Genomic DNA, 21537 nt, shown 5'->3' on the forward strand with positions numbered 1-21537 from the left:
TGGTCCCATTTAAAGTACTTGCTGTGTCATATACCAGTTCTCTTGAGGCTGCCGATTAATATAAATATTTATACTTCGATGATGTTTTTATCTTTTTGAATTTTAAGATTTTCTGCTCCTTTCTCCAACATAATGAAACATACAGATTTTTCCACACTTCTTGAGATTTAGGCTGAACACCTTCCTCTGTTCTCTCCAAAACAATTCTGTCCAACACCATCGTAAATGCGGTACATAATCTTTCAAAATATGACAAAAAGGCTCAGGTTAAAGAGGACAAACAGGTAATGGACAAAAATGGATATTTAATCACATTCTCTTACATTTATTTCAATCATATTAATGCTTTAAAACCACAGCAGGTAACTTAAAAAAAACCTATTTTGATAACTTTTGCTTTGAACATCTTTAAGCAGCTGAGGGTCGATTATTATTGTGTCAAAAATGAAGGCTTAAAGCCTGCATTAAGAGCTTGCCATCCAATCCAGTGGAAGGCGAGATGCTTACTGTTGTGTTAAGAATCATGATGTACAGTAGAACAGGTGTGGCCAACATTGGTTCTGGAGAGCTACAGCCCAGCAGGTCTGATAGGTCACCCTTAAATCAGTATATTTCAGAAGATCAGGAACATGTGAGTTTGATCAATCTGAGGAATTTTAGCAATTACTGTAGGTTAGGAATGGCCAATTGTGATCCTTTAGAGCTACACGGTGTCCGTTTTTAATTTCAAGTGATCTCTAAATGACTCAGTGAACAAATAATTTGCCTCCGCCGTTAAAACGAGATAGTTTCAATAGTGTGTAGGAGGTGATCGTTTGAAATGGGGTGTGGTTGCCCACGCCAGGCAAGAATTCACAGGGTGCGCGCTTACGCCTGGAGGGCAGCACCTCGGGCAGTCCTGAACAACAGGGATGATGAAATCTCCTGTCTGCTATTGATTATTTCAGGTAGCGAACACTGGAGCCCCTTTACCTGATGCTCTGCCTTAAATATTGTCCTGATCTGTTTTGGCCTTAGCGGTTGTAAAATTAAAAACCCTTGCTTGAAGAAGTTCGAGGTGCAAAGCGAGCTGCCATACAATTCGTACAATTCCAGATAAGATGCAAAATAACTTAAAATTCCGATCAGTAATAGAACCTAGTAAGATGAAGACAAGTCATCTCTACACCATTAACAGTGCTTCATACGTTATGGGAGAGAACCTTTCATTTCTCTGTGTGCTAACCACTACGATTTTATTCATTTACTTAAAAATCTCTTTTTTTTTCTATCACGCTCTTCCCCTTTCGAGGAAATTAAACCCGTCCAATGAGCGCCATTCTGACCGCTGATCTCATTAAATGGGGGAAAAAAAGTGCAACCCAACTGTGCCTTCCCCCACGCGTGAATACAACTGCATGGATTAGTCACCTTCACCAGCCATCATTTAAAAATCACAAACACCTCTCTGCAACAGTGACAGGATGTCACTGTCTCCACCGGGGCACCGCACCGGGTCCCATCTGCAGCGTCTTTCACAAGTCTCTCTGTGCACCGGGGCATACATCTGGCAGGGCCGAGCTGGGAAGAACTGCCCTGAACCCGTTCCAACAACTCGGGAGCCGAGCGCATTCTTGTAACACCTACAGTAGGCTATATGCTCACAGGGAAAAGGGTAAATTTAATTTCGTTCTTCTAAAACCGCAACGACTTGAGATGACAGTTTAAAAATATCTTTACTTCCAGCAGCCAGTAGATAAGAAAAACTGGATGCAACCTGCAAGCACAATAAAAAAAAAATGTTAACCTCTTTTCATCCGAGTAGTTGTTAGGTACCCATTGCAGAACGCCCTGGCAGGTTTACAGAATTCATTCAAAGTGGTTTTTATTTTCAAAACATTTCATGCCATTAACTCTAGACATTCTCCACGGGATCCAATTATGTAGTGCAATTTAGCTCAATTATCACTATGGCAATTTTCATTGCTTTTGATTTTTCTGAGGAATGTTGCTGGAATTTCGTAGCCTAATATTACTGGAAATTATTAGTGCAGTTTACTATGCAGACGAAAACGAACGTTTAATTCATTACCAAAATCTCCACAAAGAAAGCAAACTCATTTTATGTTTTTTTTTTAAAACTTCTTTAAAACGTATCCCAAGTATTTTCGTATAGTATGACCAATGCTAATCGGTTCGATTTGGCACAAATGGAAATCAGAAAATGGAAAGAACAAATATACCGTTTTATCGATTACCCTTGACAATAACTGAATTTAACCAAAGTGAAAAGAAAATAGATGATAAAATATATACAATATAAATGATATTTGTAAATACCCATAGAGAAATGGTTTGCAATAATAATGTCGAATGTACATAAATTAATTTGACCATTTTTAGCTATTTCTTAGTTTCTTAGTTCATCCTTTAAAACATTTCAGCCACTACAACCTACAGTATCTTTTGTTCTACAATTTTTATTTTATAATGTACTTTCCCATTAAACATATTTTCGGTTTTGCACAACACACTGAAACAACCATTGAAGAATGTTTCCTGGGTTTACTAAATAACGAAAAATGTATTGAAAGAAAGATTGATTAATATTACACATGAATGCTTCCCAATTCATTGGCGTCTTGTAAGGTTTATACTGTATGGTAGCTCTAAGTTATTTCTAAGTAAAAGACAATCCCAGTGTTCATTTTCATGCATGGGTGTGTTCTGATTTTCATGCAACTTAACAAATAAAACCCGTCGTTTTGTGTAATACAGGCTTACTTTGGATAAGTTTGAAATGAACTTCTGAACTCGTTTTACTAGAAAAATATCAAAAGCTGCCAACATGCAAAGGGAGAAAATTATGTATATATCGATATACACAACGATCAATTTTCAATAACCGCTTAGTCCAACGCAGGGCACGCTCTCACAGGGGACGATTCAGAGTCGCCAATTAAGCTGCACAGCGGGTCCTTGGACTGCGAGAGGCAGGAAACTGGAGCACCCCGTGAAAACCTGCACAGTCCCGGGTAAAACATGTACACTCCTCACAGAAAGCGCCCCGGTCTGGAGTCGCACACCAGGACTCAGGAACACCGCCGTGCCACCCTCTGCAAAAAATAATCTCCTGTAGCTGCACCTCAACATAAACCTTTGAAAACACAGGAACTAAAACTTGTTTGATTGAGTCGACTTAAACTGGAAAAGAGACTGGTATTCCACTGGAGGCCAATGATGCAACACAATAGTGCACTGTGCCACGACAACACGGGAAATAATTACAGGCCGGAGAGTCGTGGGACAGGTTCGTAATTGTCTCCTATTTTATACGCTTGTTGTCCATCACAGAAAATGACAGTGGTTGTTGGAACTGGGTTTATCCATTTCCACTAGATGACAGCAAAACACAACTAACAAAATGCGCAGGCTGCCCCTGTTTGCACCTTTGTGTTTGTTGCTATAAAGTGGCACAGTGCACAAAAATATTGACCATTTTCTGTAATGTAGAATTCCACATGCAAAAGTATTGATGCAAAATAAAATTATTTGAATACGCTTTTTTAAAAAGGTCAGTTATTTCTTTACAACTACAAAATTTATTTATGAGAATTTTATAATTATTGTAATTGATTCGAAAAGATATTTAAAGCGAATCAAGCCCAGTCTTTACCGCATCTTTAAAAAAATAAAACAAGCAACTTAATTTTTAGCCTTAATATGTATACAACGTGGAGATGTTGCTATCAACTGCAATTGCTGTATGTCTCCTCCTTGGACATAATAATATCGAAACAAAAGGCTGTTAACTTCAGAACATTATAAAAATATCTTTTTTCACAGACTTTTTCCTTCTGTAATAATGACAACAATGAAAATGACACAATTATGTGCAATTATTATGAATAATAATAATAATAATAATAATAATAATAATAATAATAATAATAATAATAATAATAATAATAGTTGTGCATACTTTGAGTTGATTTGATCAACTACATTTGGAATTAGAGCACCATGAATAGTGTTTGAAGCCGGCAATTTGCGTTAGATTTTGGTTTACATTTAGCAGCATTTTGCAGGACATAATTTGATTCCAACGCACCTACTGTACAGTACCACCGTTTTCATATTAGCGAGGGTGGCGAGCTATGAAACACGTGTGAACGGCAGCCGAGGGATTAGTTCGGATGACCTTGAGTTAAAATAGGAGCTAAAACAAGACGTAAAACCCTCGGCTAGCGGGAACGGTAATCGTGTTTGTCATAGAGATTAACCACGTTTACATTTATGTTCCCTCTCTACATATCAAGCCAGATAATAGCGTTTTAATACAACAGCCCGTCCCCTGGGCCTTGTGTGAGTGCTGGGGCCTACCTCTTCCACTCGACAGCTTTTCAAATCTTCATCAAGTAATAAAGTAATAGTGTCCAGGCACGCAAAGGTGTACAATGACTAAAGGGTACATTCACAGACAGAATAATGCTGACTAAAGTTTACTGTTGCATAGGCTACTTAGTCTCATTCATACATTGTACACACTGTGCATTACATTTACATGAAGCGTACACCGACGTAAGACCGTAAATCCTCCATTTACTACTGGATGGATGTGTATGTTTCCATCTGTGTATACATCCTCTTGTTTTGGCTTGAACAAGCTCCTTGGTAAATTGAGTATAAAGACATTTGCTATCTGTTTGATTCAGCAGATCACACGAAGAGTTGTGGGTATTTGCAACCACCTGTCTAATTGTGTTGAAGCTGAATCCCTGGGTTCCTGCACCCAGTGGCCGAATGACAGCCTTGGATCAATGAGCTGCTAGCAGGCAAGCAGGCTACATGGGTCAAATACATTCCCTCCATCTGTTCTTTCTTACAGTACGTTCTCTCTAAGGAAACACTGCAAACCTGTCACGTCCACCTGTAACCATAAACGACCTATCCCTAACCCGACCACAGCTATGGGTAATTCCAGCAAGCGCCAGCGCACTGATCGATTATCCAATCACGACACCACACTAATTACCAAACCCTCCACCTTCCAGGATATTTAAACCCTCATTTCCCTCAGGTCTGTGCTCGGTATAATCCTCTATCCCTGGAGCTCCTACCTCGCCGTTGTTATAGAGATTTTCTCTTTTGGATTGTTACTCAGGTCTTTGAATAATCTTTCTTCGTCCCTCGACTCCGACTACAGCCCCGTGATTTGGATCTCTAGCCTTCGACCCCCTCTGACAGAAACCCTGGTCTTCGACATCCTACGTTCGTCCCTTGACTCCGACTTCAGCCCAGCGATTTGGAAAAGTAGCCAACAATCTCCTGAAACTCTCAGAATAACGCACAGTGTCCTTCCTCTACCTCGTGGACACAGCATCTGTTACAAAAACATGTCTTTAGACAGGCGAATTTGTACAGGGGAATAAAGACTCTGGTTGAATCACCATAATCCACCTCAAATCAAATTTTCAAATGGATTATCCAAAATTATGTAGAATATGGAAAAAATGCTGATTACATCCTTAAGGGCTTAATTTAAACCATTCTAATACTCAAAAGAATGGAAACTAAGGGAAATAGCTCAGAACTGACTGGGGGTGAATTTTGAAATGTAAAACAGAAAGCAAATGCATTCACAAGGACTGGACATCTGTAACAGACTGTTAAAGGGTAAAGCGTAGGTGTTAGATGTTTCTTTCAACATAAAATGAAAAAGAATGGCTATTATTTTCTTATAAGTTTGAAAGGAGTCTTTACAGATCCAGACCAGTGTTGCAGAATGTTGCCTCTATGTGCCTGGTGTCTATTCTAGTGCATGGTTTTGTTGGCAAGTCCGTGGTTTCAGTGTAGGTGAGGTGACATGGCCAAAATCCTGTAGTCCCTTCAAGACATAATCTCTGTCATAACTCCACAGTTGTTCCTGATACTACATGGTGCGAATCACCAGTTCTGTGCACTGCTTCATCAGTGGAAAAGTAAGTCAATACTAAAACCCGGAGGGTCTTCAGTTCCTTCACAAACTAGCCAAGAGTGACACTACAGAATGATACCATCCGAGGACACTACGCATTTAAGGAATGTCTTTCAACAAATGTCTACTTTTTACAGAATACAGGTAATTTTTATTTTTAGTATAAAAGTTAAAGAGTTAGTGGAATGGGGTAACATGTCATACAAAAGCTGCAGAGAGGTCTTTTGATCTTTTGTCTTTTGTATTTTAAGATGTGATTTTATTGCAATTGCCTGTTATGATTTTCTTATTCCACGCTGAAAGGAAAAGAAAAGAGACACAATGTTTTGGCTGTGGAGTCTTCTTCAGTTGTCACCTTCAGGGTCACTTGAAGAAGACTCCACAGCCGAAACGTTGTGTCTCTTTTCTTTTCAACATGGAGTAAAACTTGACCTGTTCCTTTACAGCCAACACATTCTGGCACAGTTACCCACTCGAAATTATTTTCTTACGCCGTGTTAATATGATGTCACCAGTTATTCATCAGTCTGGCTCAGCTGATTACTAGCGTTGCAACAGCAAGGTGCTTTACTGAGTTTTTAAAGAGATTTACAGAGAGCCAGCCCTGGCTGGAACTGAAAAAGCTCAGGTCCCAAGATACTCCCATTTGTGCATCAAATCAAAGACACTACAGAATGATAACGTCCCAGGACACAACTTTTTTATGAAATCTTTAGACTAACTACCGAATACAGTAAAAAGCTGCAGAAAGATCCTGAAACACATGAGCTTTCATCTTTAGTATTTTAAGATGTGACTCGCTGACTCGGATCCACCCAGCCCAGTGACACATAAGGGAAAAAGTCAGCTAATATGGTCATTCAATCTCTATCCAGTGATGTCTGCACTATAACTGTCTGTGCTCCCACTGAATGTGGAACTTCATTTGCAGAGACTTTAAGGAAACCCCTGAAACAACAAATGTGCAACTGATCTCAAGAAATATAAAATGAATCAGAAGCACACCTCCTGTAAGACAGTCAAATGAAATCAATCCATTTTTTAGCAGACGATTGTGCAAAAGATTGTCAAGCACAGAGGAGTGAGGAAGAATGTTAAAGAGGCCTTTTTAATCAGCTCCTCAACACGATGTTGGTTTGTTTTTTCTTTGGCAATAACCAGTATTTCTGAACTTTAAATCATTTGATTTTTTTTAAATTGCGTTTGGAACTGGAAACTGAAATTCTAAGTAATGTGCATATTGCAGGGTGAGCCCTGCTGTTTGCATGCAGGCCATCTGCATAATATAATCAAGACACGGCGAATTGCTGATTGCTTTCAATATGCTGGACTGTATTTATCTAACTTTAAAATGTGCTCCTTTGATTGGGTTTAGATGATTTTTGAGATTGAGTAGTTAGCTAATATTTATTATTATTATTATTATTATTATTATTATTATTATTATTTTTATTATTATTACTCATACTAATGCTGAAGTCAAATTTCACACAGCAGCCAGTTGTCTTTGTCTTTGTTTATGTCTGTAAGGTATAGTTTAAGTAATCCAAGTTAAATTGAGAATACGGTGCAGCAGAGCAAAGACTTTCAATTCACTTCTGCGTTTTAAAGTGATCCTTCTACAATTACTGTACAGTACATTTCCGTCTGAACAAAGAGTAACAAGACAATTGAGAAATTATTCATCAGGCCAGCTCTTTTTTACAGATGATGAATCTGGAGAGTGAGAAAAGGAGAGGCTAATTATCTGCAACAAGTGAAACCGATGTTCACAGCTGTATTTCTGGGAAAATAATTTGAATTTTAAACAGTAATTGATTGATTTTGACTTCACTTGTGAGTGCCTTTCATTAAAAATGTGTTTCCAGCAAAACTGTGGCATGTTAACTGGACCCATATTAAATTTGAATGTTGACCAACAAACCCGTCAAGTTGAGAGCCACTATGCAAGTACTAGGTTAATAACGCCTAATAAGCAGGTGAATTTCATTTTTATCCAGGTCCAAGCCCTAGTTTTTTACATTGTCTCAAGTATTCTTTTGTTCATTCTACTAAACTGACACAAGAGTTATGAGTACTTTCAAATATAATAGCTCTAGCAAACAAGCATGTGGTACAGCAGACCACTTATAGCACACCATATTTCATTTTTAGGAAAAAAATAGGCATATTAAACAAAAATCATAATTATCTCAGAGAACTCAAAGCCAGAAAACATTCAAAGGGTTACAGAGAAATACGAAAACTCCAGTTTGTAAGGTCTGAGCAGCTGAACACTAGGAGGTGCTTCACGGGGTCACCAAAGTTGCTTCTGTCCAGAAGTTACTTTTTAAATGCAGTTGGAGCTCTGTAATATACTTCTAATAAACTGCACCGTTTGAAAAAGATTACACACCTGACATTTCAGTTTAGAGTGTCAGAAAAAGCCTTCTGCTGTTTGGTTACATGCTGTGAGACTGTAGTTCTCCGAGACAAAGGTAAAACAAAAAGCTTCAGGTTTTGAAGACAGAAAAGCTTGTTTTCATCACTCCAGCACTCTGAGTGAAACATTCCTTGAGTGAAATGTCAGCATGCAATTTATTTCCTCCTGCCACCATTACAGACTGCTGAAGTTGTTTTTTTCCACGTGGAGTTTCTGCAACCAATTTTCAAATACTGACAATTTATTTTTCATAAGATGCCTGAGTAATTTAAGTGTTTTTTTTATCACACCAACTTCTTACTTTTTTCATTTCCATGTGTTCTGACTTATCATTCTTTCAGATGAATGACTGATGTCTTTGTTTCTGTCAGTTCTGACTATTCTCTCTCATTTCACAAAAAAGGCTTAAACGTCTTGGTGTACAATTATGTAGTATATCTGTCTTAGTGAATTAACGGACCTGTATATGCAACAACTGGTACTTCATTAGAGGAACAAAAATGTCTTATGTATCACCCTGAACACAGAAGCGGTTTCCTAGTTGTCTTCAACAAAGTAAAGTAAGGTAGAATTCAGTAAGGAATATAGACTCCTGATAATTAATTGCCTGTGCTGTGCTGCCAAAAGACTAAGAAAGGGCTAGTCAGTTTTTTGGCAGTGCACATCCACATCATTATTCTATTTTCTGACTTTTTTTAGTGAAGATACTGGAGCCTAAACATCCATTCACATTTAGACAGCAACCCGCTATCTCGGTATCTTTTTCCAGCATTCTTCTTGGAAAAGACCTGGAATTATACTAGCTAATTAAGCCTATTAAACACAGGTGTGGTGCTAATTCATCACTTTCATACTGAGCTCCAGGTCTTATAAATAGCATAATTATACATCAGCTCTCCATTACCTGTCTCTACTTTGTACAGTTGTCTATCTTTTATACACCTCTGTATACAGGCAACTATCATGAACACCTTCAACTAACTAGGATCCATGACTCACAACTATTAACGTAACCATTGTACTTCAACAGCAAAGTCTCTGCACATCGTTTATAACTTTTATAGCTTACAACTATAACTACTTTTGTACTTAATTTTATTTACCACCTTTAAGTATTGAATATGGTTTTAAAACGGAGTTGTTTCAGAAGACCTGGAAATGTCAATGAGATTAAAAATGATTTAAAGTGTTGGATGTAACCTCCCATCAAGAAGATAAGACTATTGCATAATACTGTTGGACATAAAATATTTGTATCCATTATTTTGTCATAACGAGGTTGAACTTAAATCTACTGTATTGTAGCAAATATCCTGGCAAAGCATTGGCACAGGAAGGAAACTATGTAAGTATAAAGGACATGTGTGCATAACAAAAAATAAAACCTGTACTTTGGGCACAAAGATCTTTTTTATTATCTTTTATAAACCCAGGACAACTGGTGCAACAAAGCAGTCTTACTGACATACTGTGCAGACTTTTGTACAAACATAAATAGTGAGAACAAACAAAAACCTTCCTAAAAGAATATGACATTCTTTTTAATTCCAAGGGAAACTTGCGATGAGACACGACACGTGGGCAGGTCTTGCTTGGCAGTTGAAATTTCGACGCTTGGTAAAGTGCTGTGATTGGCTCCCTGGCACTGTCTTCCTATGACATCATCCACAGCAGCAGGCTCAGACAAGATGGCGGCACCATGCTACTAGCTGCACAATAAATAGCCAGTGATTTTCTTCGATTAGAATGATTATGAGCTTTGCGTTGTTGTGCTGGAACGTGAAGTTAAAGGAAACACTCTGGTTGGCCAGTGGGGTCAGGACTAAATCGGGCGACTGCTGGTTCCTGGAGCAGAAGAATACCTGGACGTTGACTGTGTTGTAAATTGGATGAAAATGACCTGTTCTCTTTAAACATTTTCTGGGGTCGTCTTGAGTTATTTTCGTATGGCAAAAACCTAGTTTCCCTTATTTTCAACGTACATAGAGATGAGTGATACAAATTTGTGCAGAATTATTACGTATATAGCCTCTGTTTCTCATAGGGCCATCATGATTTCCAGAATATTGGTGGTGCCTCATATTATATGGGCCTTGTGGTGCTTTGAACTCACTTCTGCATTAGAGCACAACTGTTTCTGGGAAAACTGCTCCATGTACATTGGGAGGAAGGGTCCCAGTGGTACTGAATGAATTCTGTGACGTTGTGCAAGATTTGAACATGCACATCTCTTGAATATGTCTGTGTTTCCAACACATCTTCTATTGCAAAAGAGATTTAATTGTCTGTTTTGAGCCTTGCCGTTCGGTAGAAATGTGATTTGTACAAGACACAGTGCCTGTATCATTCCTGATATATTTAAAAATGGTTCTATGCACACACACACACAAAAAAAAACATATTTAAAAGCAACTCCTTAGACAGACCACAAGCAGATCCAGGCATTATGAAGAAGGACCTCCCCCATCATTAATTTTTGCCACTTTTGATGTGTTATGATGATGTGACCACCAACCAGAAGACATAATCTAGTTCTTTTTTTAAAAGGAATCAGATGTGATTATTAGGCTGTGTGGGAACTGTGAACTAGTGCTACAAATTGAACAAAATGTGGGACTCTCCTTGAAAAAAGTCAAATTAAAAGATCAGTCCCTAGTTAGTAGCCACTTTCAATATTCTTAATACTGCAGGGAATTGAAATCTGGCTAGGACTCGTGGCTGATCACTCCAGCACACACATTTGTAACAGCTTGTGGTATGTCATCTCACATGGCTTAGGGAAATTGCTGTCAGCACAAGCCAAATAATTCTGTCTCTTTGACCCTCAGGAATGACTGAGGAGTGCAATGTCTAATTATCAAACCCACCGCTCTGCTCACTGAAGTCCCACTGTAGCGCCGTGTCACTGGCCCTGCTCACACCGTCACCTCTTTGTCTCTGTCAATGAAAATTGAGTTTTTACAAAGTGATAAAATGTGCTCAGTAATCATAAATGTGACATGTCCCTGCGGTTTAGGTAAAACTCGAACAAGACAGCTGGACAAAACACAAGAGACGATGGAGGCGATCTCCTTTCTGTTCTCTTTTATTTTATCCTCTCGCAAAACAAATCAAAATGTCTGTCAAAGACTTTCACACACTTGCCTGAAAATCCTTAACTTTCAACTTTTTGGAGTTTTCGAAAAAAAAAAAAGATAACAATTACAAAAACGTGGCCGACTGTGAAAGAAAAAAAAACTTTAGCACTGAGTTTCGTATCATGATGGAATCGATTCCACTTGTAAAAGCACGATTCCTTAAAAAAAAACCCTAATGTGAGCAGGGTGCTTTATAATCTTTTCCTGAAATGACTAGTGAAAAAAGTAGTTTGACTACCGGCTCAAAAGACAAAATCACGCAATCTCAGGAGCCTTGTGCTCTTCGTTACATGTTACGGTGGGTGAGCTAGAATAATTCTTGCTAATTGACCGAATCCCTGATATTATATCTATTTTTACATTTAGAAAATGGAATCTCAGGCTCGGCTTGTGACTGAAGCTGTTTGAAGTGAAATTGTGCAGTGAGAGAGAAAACTGCTTTCCCCCGACAGAGCCCATTTGCCTCAGAACCATTCTATAGGTAATTGTCTTGTAGCCCTCAGTTAGAAACCCCCCCTTGGTTGCCTCCAGGCTAGTGAAGTCGGGGGAGGGTGGAGGCTGATCCGCAGAATGCCGAAGTTTCAGCGCAGGGCAGAAACAAATAGCACTGGCCAATGCGACTCCTGCCTGCGGAGAAGCGAAACCCCCATCGAAATGAAGACGAAGACAAGACATACAGCGTAAACTGCAAAGAGAAGACCACTCTGATGAAAGGTAACACAAGCCAACTGCTGACATCCGGTTAATATCGCAACGGTGTATCAAACTTCTCTGTACAGCTTTGTCGGGCGTATTTGTGCATATGAGAGGTGTCGTTTTCAGGAAATGAAAATACGTTTTATTTAATAACTTTCCAGCAACTGAATTTGAGTAATGTGAAAACTTTATTGATAATTGTGTTAGAAGCACAGAGAAATGGATAGCCAGTAAGTGTCTGGAAATTTGTGGATGTTATGAAAGGGTGACTAAAGTGTAAAACATCTTGCGTAGTAACACAAACGTCACTCCACCAATCGCAGAGACTCACCATCTTGAAATTTGAATTTCAGAAAGCTATTTATCTATGGAAATGTCATTTCTCATTACAAATGTCCTGAATAACTTGCTTGTAAAATGACTTATTTATGACAATTTTAGTTACTATGCACTCATTTAAATTCGCAAATTGGTGAAAAATGAAACATCCTCCATCTTCCGATTACCTTTAAAACACAATGGGGACATTATGATTCAGGTTCCTCCCCGTCCCTCTTAGAGCTATTCAAAATCCACAGCACATCCCCTGTGGTCCCCAATAGCTTCTTAAGAATATTTTTATAATAAATTAATGAATGCATTCTGGATTTTGTAAATGCATAGTTTACTTTGTCGATGCATTGCTTAAGGGGAATCTAATTTGAGAAATAGAAGCAACCCAGCTGTTCTTTTGACAGAAATGAACCAAAACATCAGTCCTTTCAGCATAACACACATACTCAATATTCAGCAGCACATGAATGCTTATTTTCTCTGAAGTAGGCCTATAATTAAAACAAAGTGTTTGGAGGTAGAGTGATTTCTCCCTTGCCAATTCAGTCTTTTCTTCACCTTTATAAAATCAGGTAGCAAGGCAGTTTGTCATATGTTCAGTATATGTAGCTGCACTGCCTTCTTCACAATTTCTATGGCTTTGTGTTTTGCTGTCAAGCATGAAATGCACAGCTGAGAGGAGACTAAATAGCCTAATTTATTATGCAAACAAAAAGGATTAATATTCTACACATTAGTATACGGCGGTTAAATGCTTCATAGCAACCGTTCATAACCAAGGGCTCACAAAAGAGCTTTTTTCTGAGTGGCTTGCAAATACATGTACTGTATGTTCTCAGACAGCGTTGTCTGAATTCAGCACTTGACCTTGTCCAGGCTGGTATTCATGCAGACTGATGTAGGGTTATTGTTCTTTTGAGATTTTGTTTCTCTCTCTCCAAATTCTGAATTGGAAAAAAAAAATGTTGTTTTTTTCCCATTAAATGTGATTTTGCATACACATTGAAAATGTGCAATAAACACATTTTCTCTAGGGGTAAGTGACACTTGGAAAGCGTGGAATATTATTTAAGAGTGGTGGAATAAAAATACTGTTGTGGGTAAAATTTAAAACGATTCTTAAAAGAACGGACTCAACAAATTCTTGCAAATTAAAAGTGTCTGGAAGTATATTGTTTGGGATCCAGGCAGTAAAACAATTACATATTTGAAATAGTCCACTTCAATTTAAAATCACCAAAACCTGTGAAAAACATATTAATTTTATCTTGGTGTTTCACACCTATTCTGTCTTCAGCTTTATTAGCAACTTCAAACATTTATAATTACTGTCAGGAAATCAAGAGCAGTGCTTGCTCTGGTGCAAAACGTTTTAAAAAAATCCCCATTTATTTATTTTTTTCTGGAAGATATGGTCCTCTGTTAATGGCAAATGGAAAATGTGAATTGAGGCGTTCGACCAGAGTAAAGCATCAGGCATGTGGTCATTTCCATGCTGATTTCAATTAAGATCTCTTGCCGCTGAAGGCTATAATGTGAAAGGGGCTTAATAATGAGCACATGTTTTTAGAAGATAGGAGTGCTGGAACAGAAGACTGGGACAGAGACAGGTGCTTGAGGAGGCAGTGGGCAGGAGTTCTGGAGTCAGAACATACAGATCTGCTTGCTAACCCCTATCCAATGCAGTGCACCTTAAAATAAAACATCGAATCCTTTTAACAAAGGTGGGTGTAGCTGGGAACACAGAGTCAAACATTCAATGAGAAAAAAATGTAGCTAGATATAAACATGCACACAAAATATATACACTATATAATATATAATGTATATACACTATAATTCATCTTCTATATTTAAACACATGTTATGATGTTCCTCTGTTATGCAGTGATAAGATAGCCACTATTGATCACAGTTTTGTGCCAAGAAAGTTTGGCTATGTCAATAACACAACAGTGTCAGCAGTGTTGTATTTTCACCTCGTTTTCCTAATATTTTTTAGCAAATGTGCTTCAATAGAAACTTGAAAATATATAAATCTTAAATCTAAGTTACATTCAGTATATGTACAGTATACATATGCACATTTAGAATAGCTTTTATTTTATTATTCATGTATTACTATTATTTTGAGGCTCTGATTACTCATAGCCTGTTCTACTTCTGGAATAAAAATACCTTGTGCTGCAGTCATTCCACTTGCTTTTTGCCAGTATTATTTGTCTTAATCTTTTCTTCTCGTTAATTCAGGGCACTCAGAAGATTAAATGATGAGAATCATGTAATCTTTTGGAAATTGTATTCTGTGCTAATAATTTATCAACACCATGGATAATCTTAGAATTGCCTTCAACAGGTTTCACTTTAGCTACTTAGATTTCATATTGATTGTATCCCTGCTAAAAAGCAAATTCTTTCAGTTGATGTAATTTTGTCTCAAAATATGCAGCTTCTCTAATTTTTTAGTACATATATTCACACATTTCCTCTCCACATGAAAATTAAGGAGACATTCCCCAAGTTGAAAAAAAATGCAATTCAGTTTAAATTTGTCCATTGCATTTACTGAGACAAAAAATAAATTTACATTTATCAGTTACTGTAATCACACTATCATATAATAAATTATATGATACTACTTTTCTGCAGTGCAGGCTCATGACAGAACGTGGTCACGTAGGTAACTGAAATACCATTTTGGCAAATGATATAGTGGAGTTCCAGGGAAAACACAGAGCCTCGGTACAAATTGCATATTTCAAAACATTGAAGGGTCCCATCTTCCAGCGCTGGCTTTAAAGCACAACATGCTTCTCTGAACACCATTCAAGGTCAAACACATAATGTGATTTGTCTTTTCCTTACAGGCAGATATGTTTCAACTGTGACAGATACATCCACACTTAAAATACAGTTCTGTTGTGAATAAGCTTTTCTAAAACGTGGACCCACGTATCAGATAGCGAGGCATGAGAAGATGTCAGTTTTGTTGGGGTGCTTACGTCAATGGCATTTCCAGCTGGGTTAACCTCAAACTGTAACCTCTGTATGAACTGATCGCAGTACACATGGTCGTTAAAGACTAACACAGCTAAATGTGTTCATATCTGGTCGGAATTTCAGCTGAGTAATAACAGTATGGTTGTGGTCTGATTTTATCTCAATTTACCCCAGGTTCGGGAGCAGTGATCCGAAGACAAAAATGGATGGCCAGTGAAAAAAGCAAAGCCAGGGTTTGCCAGCTTGGTGATCTGTGTATTGCTGTGCTTCCGAACTGCAGCCTTCTGTGATTTAATGTTGTGCGTTTTGACTTCTCGTACTAATAATGATTTTCCTAGTCTAAACGTTGGGCTCTGCACAGGGCCCTCATTTGTGCGCAGTACACTTTGCAGCGCATAATGTTAAAGCGACCCACACCGGCCTGTGGGGGGGGGCAGCACACTTTCATTTCATGGGTGTGCACGGAATCAGATGCCCTGTCTCCTGTCCTAAATCTGAGCAGCACCAAGGGGAAAGAGGTATTGCACCCAGAATAACAAATACAACAGAAGCAGAGTTTTAAGTAGATCAGTTTAAAGCCAGGCTTATATAATCGTGGAACCGATATACTTCTCATAGCAGTTGCTTTTCTTATATTTCATGCTCGAGATTAATAATGCACTCATTAAAGGGCTGGTTTCCTGACAGGTGCTTAAGCCCATTATATGTGTGGCTGCTGATGGAGGGGCTGCAGCTGCACCTCATTACGGCCTGGTCCTGCGCAGCCAGGCCCGGGCCGCCAGCAGCTGCCCCGCAGGCCTCTTCCCCGAGGAGCTGGGGCTGCGAGCGCAGCTGAGGGCAGGCCAGCGGCCGGGGGAGGCCTGCCGCTCAGCTCCTCGCCAGCCAACAGGGAGCTTCACACCCACTTCCAGAAAGCAGGCCGCCCACACCTGTGACCCCGGCGCGGGATGCTTAGATCGGTCTGAGGGGCCGGGCAGACACTAACCCCGGTGTCATTTTTTCATTCGAGTGTTTAATCATCTTCGACGGGCGGGGTCAAGAATGACCGGTCGTGCCCCGAGGAGCTCAAAGCTTCAGTGTCCCCGCCAGGCTCAACCTGGCACTGCATTTGTGATTTGCTGTCGGTGACCTGTCCAGGTCTGAATCTTATTCTGTGGATCTAACTGTTGACTCATATTATGTATTATGCTGTGTGTGCATGATCCTACAGTACATGTACTCCCAGGATGCACGTGGTTATGTAAGTATGTGATTGTATCAGCGGCTGGTCAGGTCCAGGTGTGTCTCCAGCTGTTAAACAGGTCCATTTTAGATTGAAGTTGTCAGGAGCTGATTTGGAATGAATTGGAGAGCCTGGCGAAAAGATAATATATATATATACTGTAAATCTAAATTAAGTGTACAAAGTTGTGGTGAAATTTGTAATCAGATGACACCAATTGTGTATCCATTAAGACATCATTAAACTTTGCACTTGTGTTTTATTCCAAAATTGTTGTGTCTTTGGATCTTGCATGTTTTGGGAATGAAGGTAGTGCTACTGAATGTCTCAGCGTATTCTAGTTTTGTTTCCACTTTGGACATTTAACCTGCTTCTGGTCTTTAAACAGTCAGGGCTCCTGAAAGCAACATATCCTACATGAGAGAGAAAAGTGGGCACACAATTTGCACAGCTTGACAAAACAGTCCTGGAAAGGATGGATAACAGTGCTTAAAAAGAGCCATGTAACTTTCATGTCGGTCGGGAGTGTTCTGTAAATGAATTTCGGTAGTTCTTTGTCAGCAATGGGGAGCATGAGAAAACAGAAAGTAACTGGGCGACACAGTAAATCTGACATTCTTTTGAATGGGCTGTAGGTCTTCTGCCTCGCTTTACGAGATTTATGAGATTTTCCTGTCAGTTTGCACACTGAGTGTGTCTTCTCTACGGGCCACTGAGCCCAATCTGTAGCAGTACAGCTGTTCAGAGCTGGCGCCTGGCCAACAAAGCCACAATTTCTTTCAGTTGTACAGAAATGCCTGATAATTTCAAACAACATGTGGCTTCCCTCTCTGTGTTGTTATACAACATTCGAAGAAATGTTAGTGTCAGCTCTTACTTGTTACTCACGGCAGTGATAGGACTCTATCAAAATATTGTAAGATGTAAGACAAACTGAAGGAAAACACAATTGTGGTTCAGATTTCCCTTGCTTTTAAAAACAGCTGCCAGTGACGCTTTCATGATGGCTGTTAATAAGCCTTATTGCAGCCAAAAGGGCCTTGTAGTGTTTGCGTGTCTCGCTCTTCCAGACTTAATGTCAAAGAAATAATGATAGCATCAGGATACTCTTAACAGAACATTGTTTCCTGTACAGTTGGGAACATTTTACATGTTATACACAATTAAGGAAAGACAAGTCTTAATGCTTCCCTTTCTACAATGATGAGGGTACAGTGGGATTCTGGTCCACACTGCATTCTGGGAAGGGAGCAATACTTATCTGAAGCCTATCGAAGAAATAAAGGTGATGTCTACGTTTGATTCCATCATACAAGTATAATAAAGAACGTTTTCTGAAGAAGGTGAATAATTTCTGTATTCTTTTATGTCAGTAGCTGCTTTGCTCCCAAAACGTGCTCTACTGCTAGATGGGGCAGAAAGGGGACATTTCTGTTCTTACAAACAAAGCTGAGGAAGGACTGCAAGAGGGCGTTCTTGCTCTTAGGCACAATCCATTTGTAGAATAAATCTGCAGTTAGAAATGCTTTGAGGTATTTGTATCACTGCATAATTGCACTGCTGTTCCCACTTCTATTTCACTGCAGTTACCCACAGTTGTACAGCAGTTACTACTGCACAATATAATAGCATAGTTCTGACAGACATTTGATCTAAATGCTACTAATATTTGTAACACAGTGACTCCTGTCAGAAAAATACTGGAGTAAAATACGATTGTCTCACAATGTGGAAGGACTGGCAATCTGGAGCCTACGTCGTTCAAAAGACGGTACATACAGCTAACAATAGAGTTTCAATCCATCATATTTTGATACATGCTCTAGTGTACACAAGGCACTTAAAAAACTTTAATTTTTCAATTCTTACTTGTTAAAGAGAAACTATTGCTTCTTATTTCCACAGGGGAGGCTTAAGGATGGAGCAGGGTGACTAGGAGCCATCTGGGTGGCAGTGGATATGAACAAAGCCCGGATGAGTCCATATTGTCATTAACAAGCCTGCATTATTTCTCTTAGTTGATCATGACAAGATCAACAATAAGGTTAATAATCAGTTTTAGTCAAGGGTGAAAACATACAAGAACTATTCATTAGGTCATTATTTATGAGGTTTACAAGATGAAATTGGTGGTCCTTTAAGTATACAGAAATGGAGAGAAGGAAAGCTTGTTATGCTGACAGATGAGAAGCGACAGTACAAAGGCTGTTGTACAGTATCCAGGCCACTATTTAATGAAAGACAATGAGTCCTTCAGCTAAACGTCTTCCTTGTTAAAAGTCATGAATGTTACTATTCTTTTCAAGTATGTTTTATAAGGTTTTCTAAAGATACAGAAAAAACATGATCATACAATTGGAGAAAGCGTCTTTCATGATATTTTTGACGTTATCACATTTGATTTAAGGGTGAAGCCCCTCATCCATGTAGATGAGAAATCTGGAACCCCCAGAAGAGTGAATCAAACAGGTGTCTCGCGTGCCGGTGTAAATGAAATGTTAAGATTGTATCTTAACATCCAAGAAAGAGGTATGGCAATCAGTCGGTTCTGATAATCCCAGAAATACAATCTCAAGAAAGGAAGACCAATTAACCTAAATGTCTGGCCTTAACCTGCTTGTTTTGAGAGTGGTTGTCTGGCCATGTGGACGAGGCGGCTGGTCTTTTTAAGAGAGGATTGAGCGAGGAAACTGTATTCTGGAACACAGCAGTAAATGAAACTACACAGACCTTTTACAATATAATTTTAGAAAGTTATACCTATAAATGGTATAAGAACAGGCAAGTTTGAGACATTTTTAGAAAATACACCTAAATATAGATTGAAAAATACTCCATTCAGTACATTATTTTATTAAGATTTTTTAAATTTATTTTACAGACAGGCCCTCTGGTCAAAACAGAACAATTAAAGCTTGTGAAAATGTAGACATTTATCTTAGAGATTGCCAGGAGTCTCCAGCTTCTGCACTTTTACGTTGGACAGAACCACGTTTCAGACGTTAAACCGTATTTAAATACAGACCTTTCTGTTTGTGGTGGTACCAGTTGTCTCTTTCCCCCTTTTCATGTCTCAAGGCAAAAAAAAATACAGCATACAGCTTATGAAATCGTACGGTGTTTAACCACTTGGCTGCTCCTTGATTGCAGGCTTGTAAATGCCGTCTAAATTCATAATCCTCTCAGCAATGTATAATTAATAAGGCGCTGCCTTTAACCATTTCCCCTCTGCTGCTGGAGGGCTGTAAAAGGGTCCCTTGGGCGGTCCCAGCTGTTTTCTGTTTGCATGTCAGCAAGGCTTAAACAGGGCAGGACCTACTGTACCTTTATTTGAAGCTTTTTATATCCATCAAGAGCCATGACTGAGAGCTGACTCGTGGGCTGTCACAAATTGTGGTTAGTGCTAACGGACACACAGAACAAGTCATTGATAAGAGAGGTTTGAACAGACACTGCTTTAATGGGCACAGACAGATTTGCTTCATGACATGAGTGAGAATATTTTACCCACCTCCATTTATACCGGATGGTAAATAAATTAATCATTGTCTCCTTATCACAAAAAAAACTCGGGACTTTTCTTTATGTTTTGTGTCTTTGAATTCGTAATCCCTTGCAAGTGGAGAAGAGGAATCTACACAGCTAAAGTGTAGATTGCAGGAGTTGTGATTAGGTTAACCCTGAGATGTCGGCAGTGATTTGCCATAAAACATGTATTGTACAGCTTAGAAAAGAGACAATTAAAAAAAAAACAATATTTCCAAATTGGGTAAACTCATCATTAAGAGTATTTTTTTCATTTTTGTATTTGGTCTGTCTGATGCCTTCTTTCCCAGCAATAAATTAATCCAATGTTTAATCAAACGTAACAAGCAGCAAGCAAAGAATATTTGGAAGGTGGTTGTGCTATGTGACTTTGCTTTAAAAAACGTGTTTATTTGCAACACTGAAGAAGCTTTGACTGTCTTAAAGAACAGCTTGCAAAGGAGAGCCTGATAACAGTGAAGGTATCTGTGTCCATAAAATGTTTTAATTTAGCTTGTGCAGTTGAAACTCTCTTTTCATTCGGGAATATTCATAGCATGTTAAGTTTTTACTACAGAATGGATCAGATTGGAGCAGAGCGGTGGCTCTGTGGCTCAGGATCTGTGCCTGTGGCTGGAAGGTTGCCAGTTCAAGTCCCGCAGCCGGCTGGGAAATCCTACTCCATTGGGTCCCAGAGCAAGGCCCTTCACCCCAACTGCTCCAGGGGCGCTGTACAATGGCAGACCCTGCACTCTGACCCCAGGCTCTCTCCCTGTCTGTGTGTCTCATGGAGAGCAAGCTGGGGTATGCGAAAAGATAATTCCAAATGCAAGAAATTGTAAAGGGTTAATAAAGTAATGTTATTATTATTATTATTATTATTATTAGATCTGCATTGCCAAGTGTAAAGTTCCTGAAATACTGTACATTTAATGTCACAATTAACTGTGATAAGAAATACTATAGAAAATCTCTAGACATTCGGTTTTCAATCTAAATCTGTGAATAAATGAGATATTTTTAAAATCAGCACTGCTTTGGTGGTGCATCAGCTTTTGAACATTTAGTGACAGAAGTAAATGTCATTTTGATTGTGCAGTTAGTGTGAAGTGTCAGGACAAGGTTATTCTCTCCATTTAAATGTCCAGATCTTACATCAATTAAAATAGCAACAGTACCAGCACACGAAAACTAAAGAGGAGGACAGCCCAGGTATACAGTTTTAGATTATCTTATTTCATATGCA

The 21537-nt window shown here is 38.8% G+C and overlaps 1 long non-coding RNA gene across 1 annotated transcript; it reads left to right on the forward strand.

The window, feature by feature from the left end:
• The first annotated feature begins 11997 nt into the window (after nt 1-11997).
• LOC138241008 (uncharacterized) lies at nt 11998-21118 on the forward strand. The gene is made up of 3 exons (XR_011190190.1): nt 11998-12229; nt 15719-16668; nt 18672-21118. It is a non-coding gene; the product is annotated as an uncharacterized lncRNA (long non-coding RNA).
• The last annotated feature ends 419 nt before the right edge of the window (nt 21119-21537 follow it).

Source organism: Lepisosteus oculatus, chromosome 8 (assembly GCF_040954835.1).
Source record: "Lepisosteus oculatus isolate fLepOcu1 chromosome 8, fLepOcu1.hap2, whole genome shotgun sequence".
Lineage (NCBI taxonomy): Eukaryota > Metazoa > Chordata > Actinopteri > Semionotiformes > Lepisosteidae > Lepisosteus > Lepisosteus oculatus.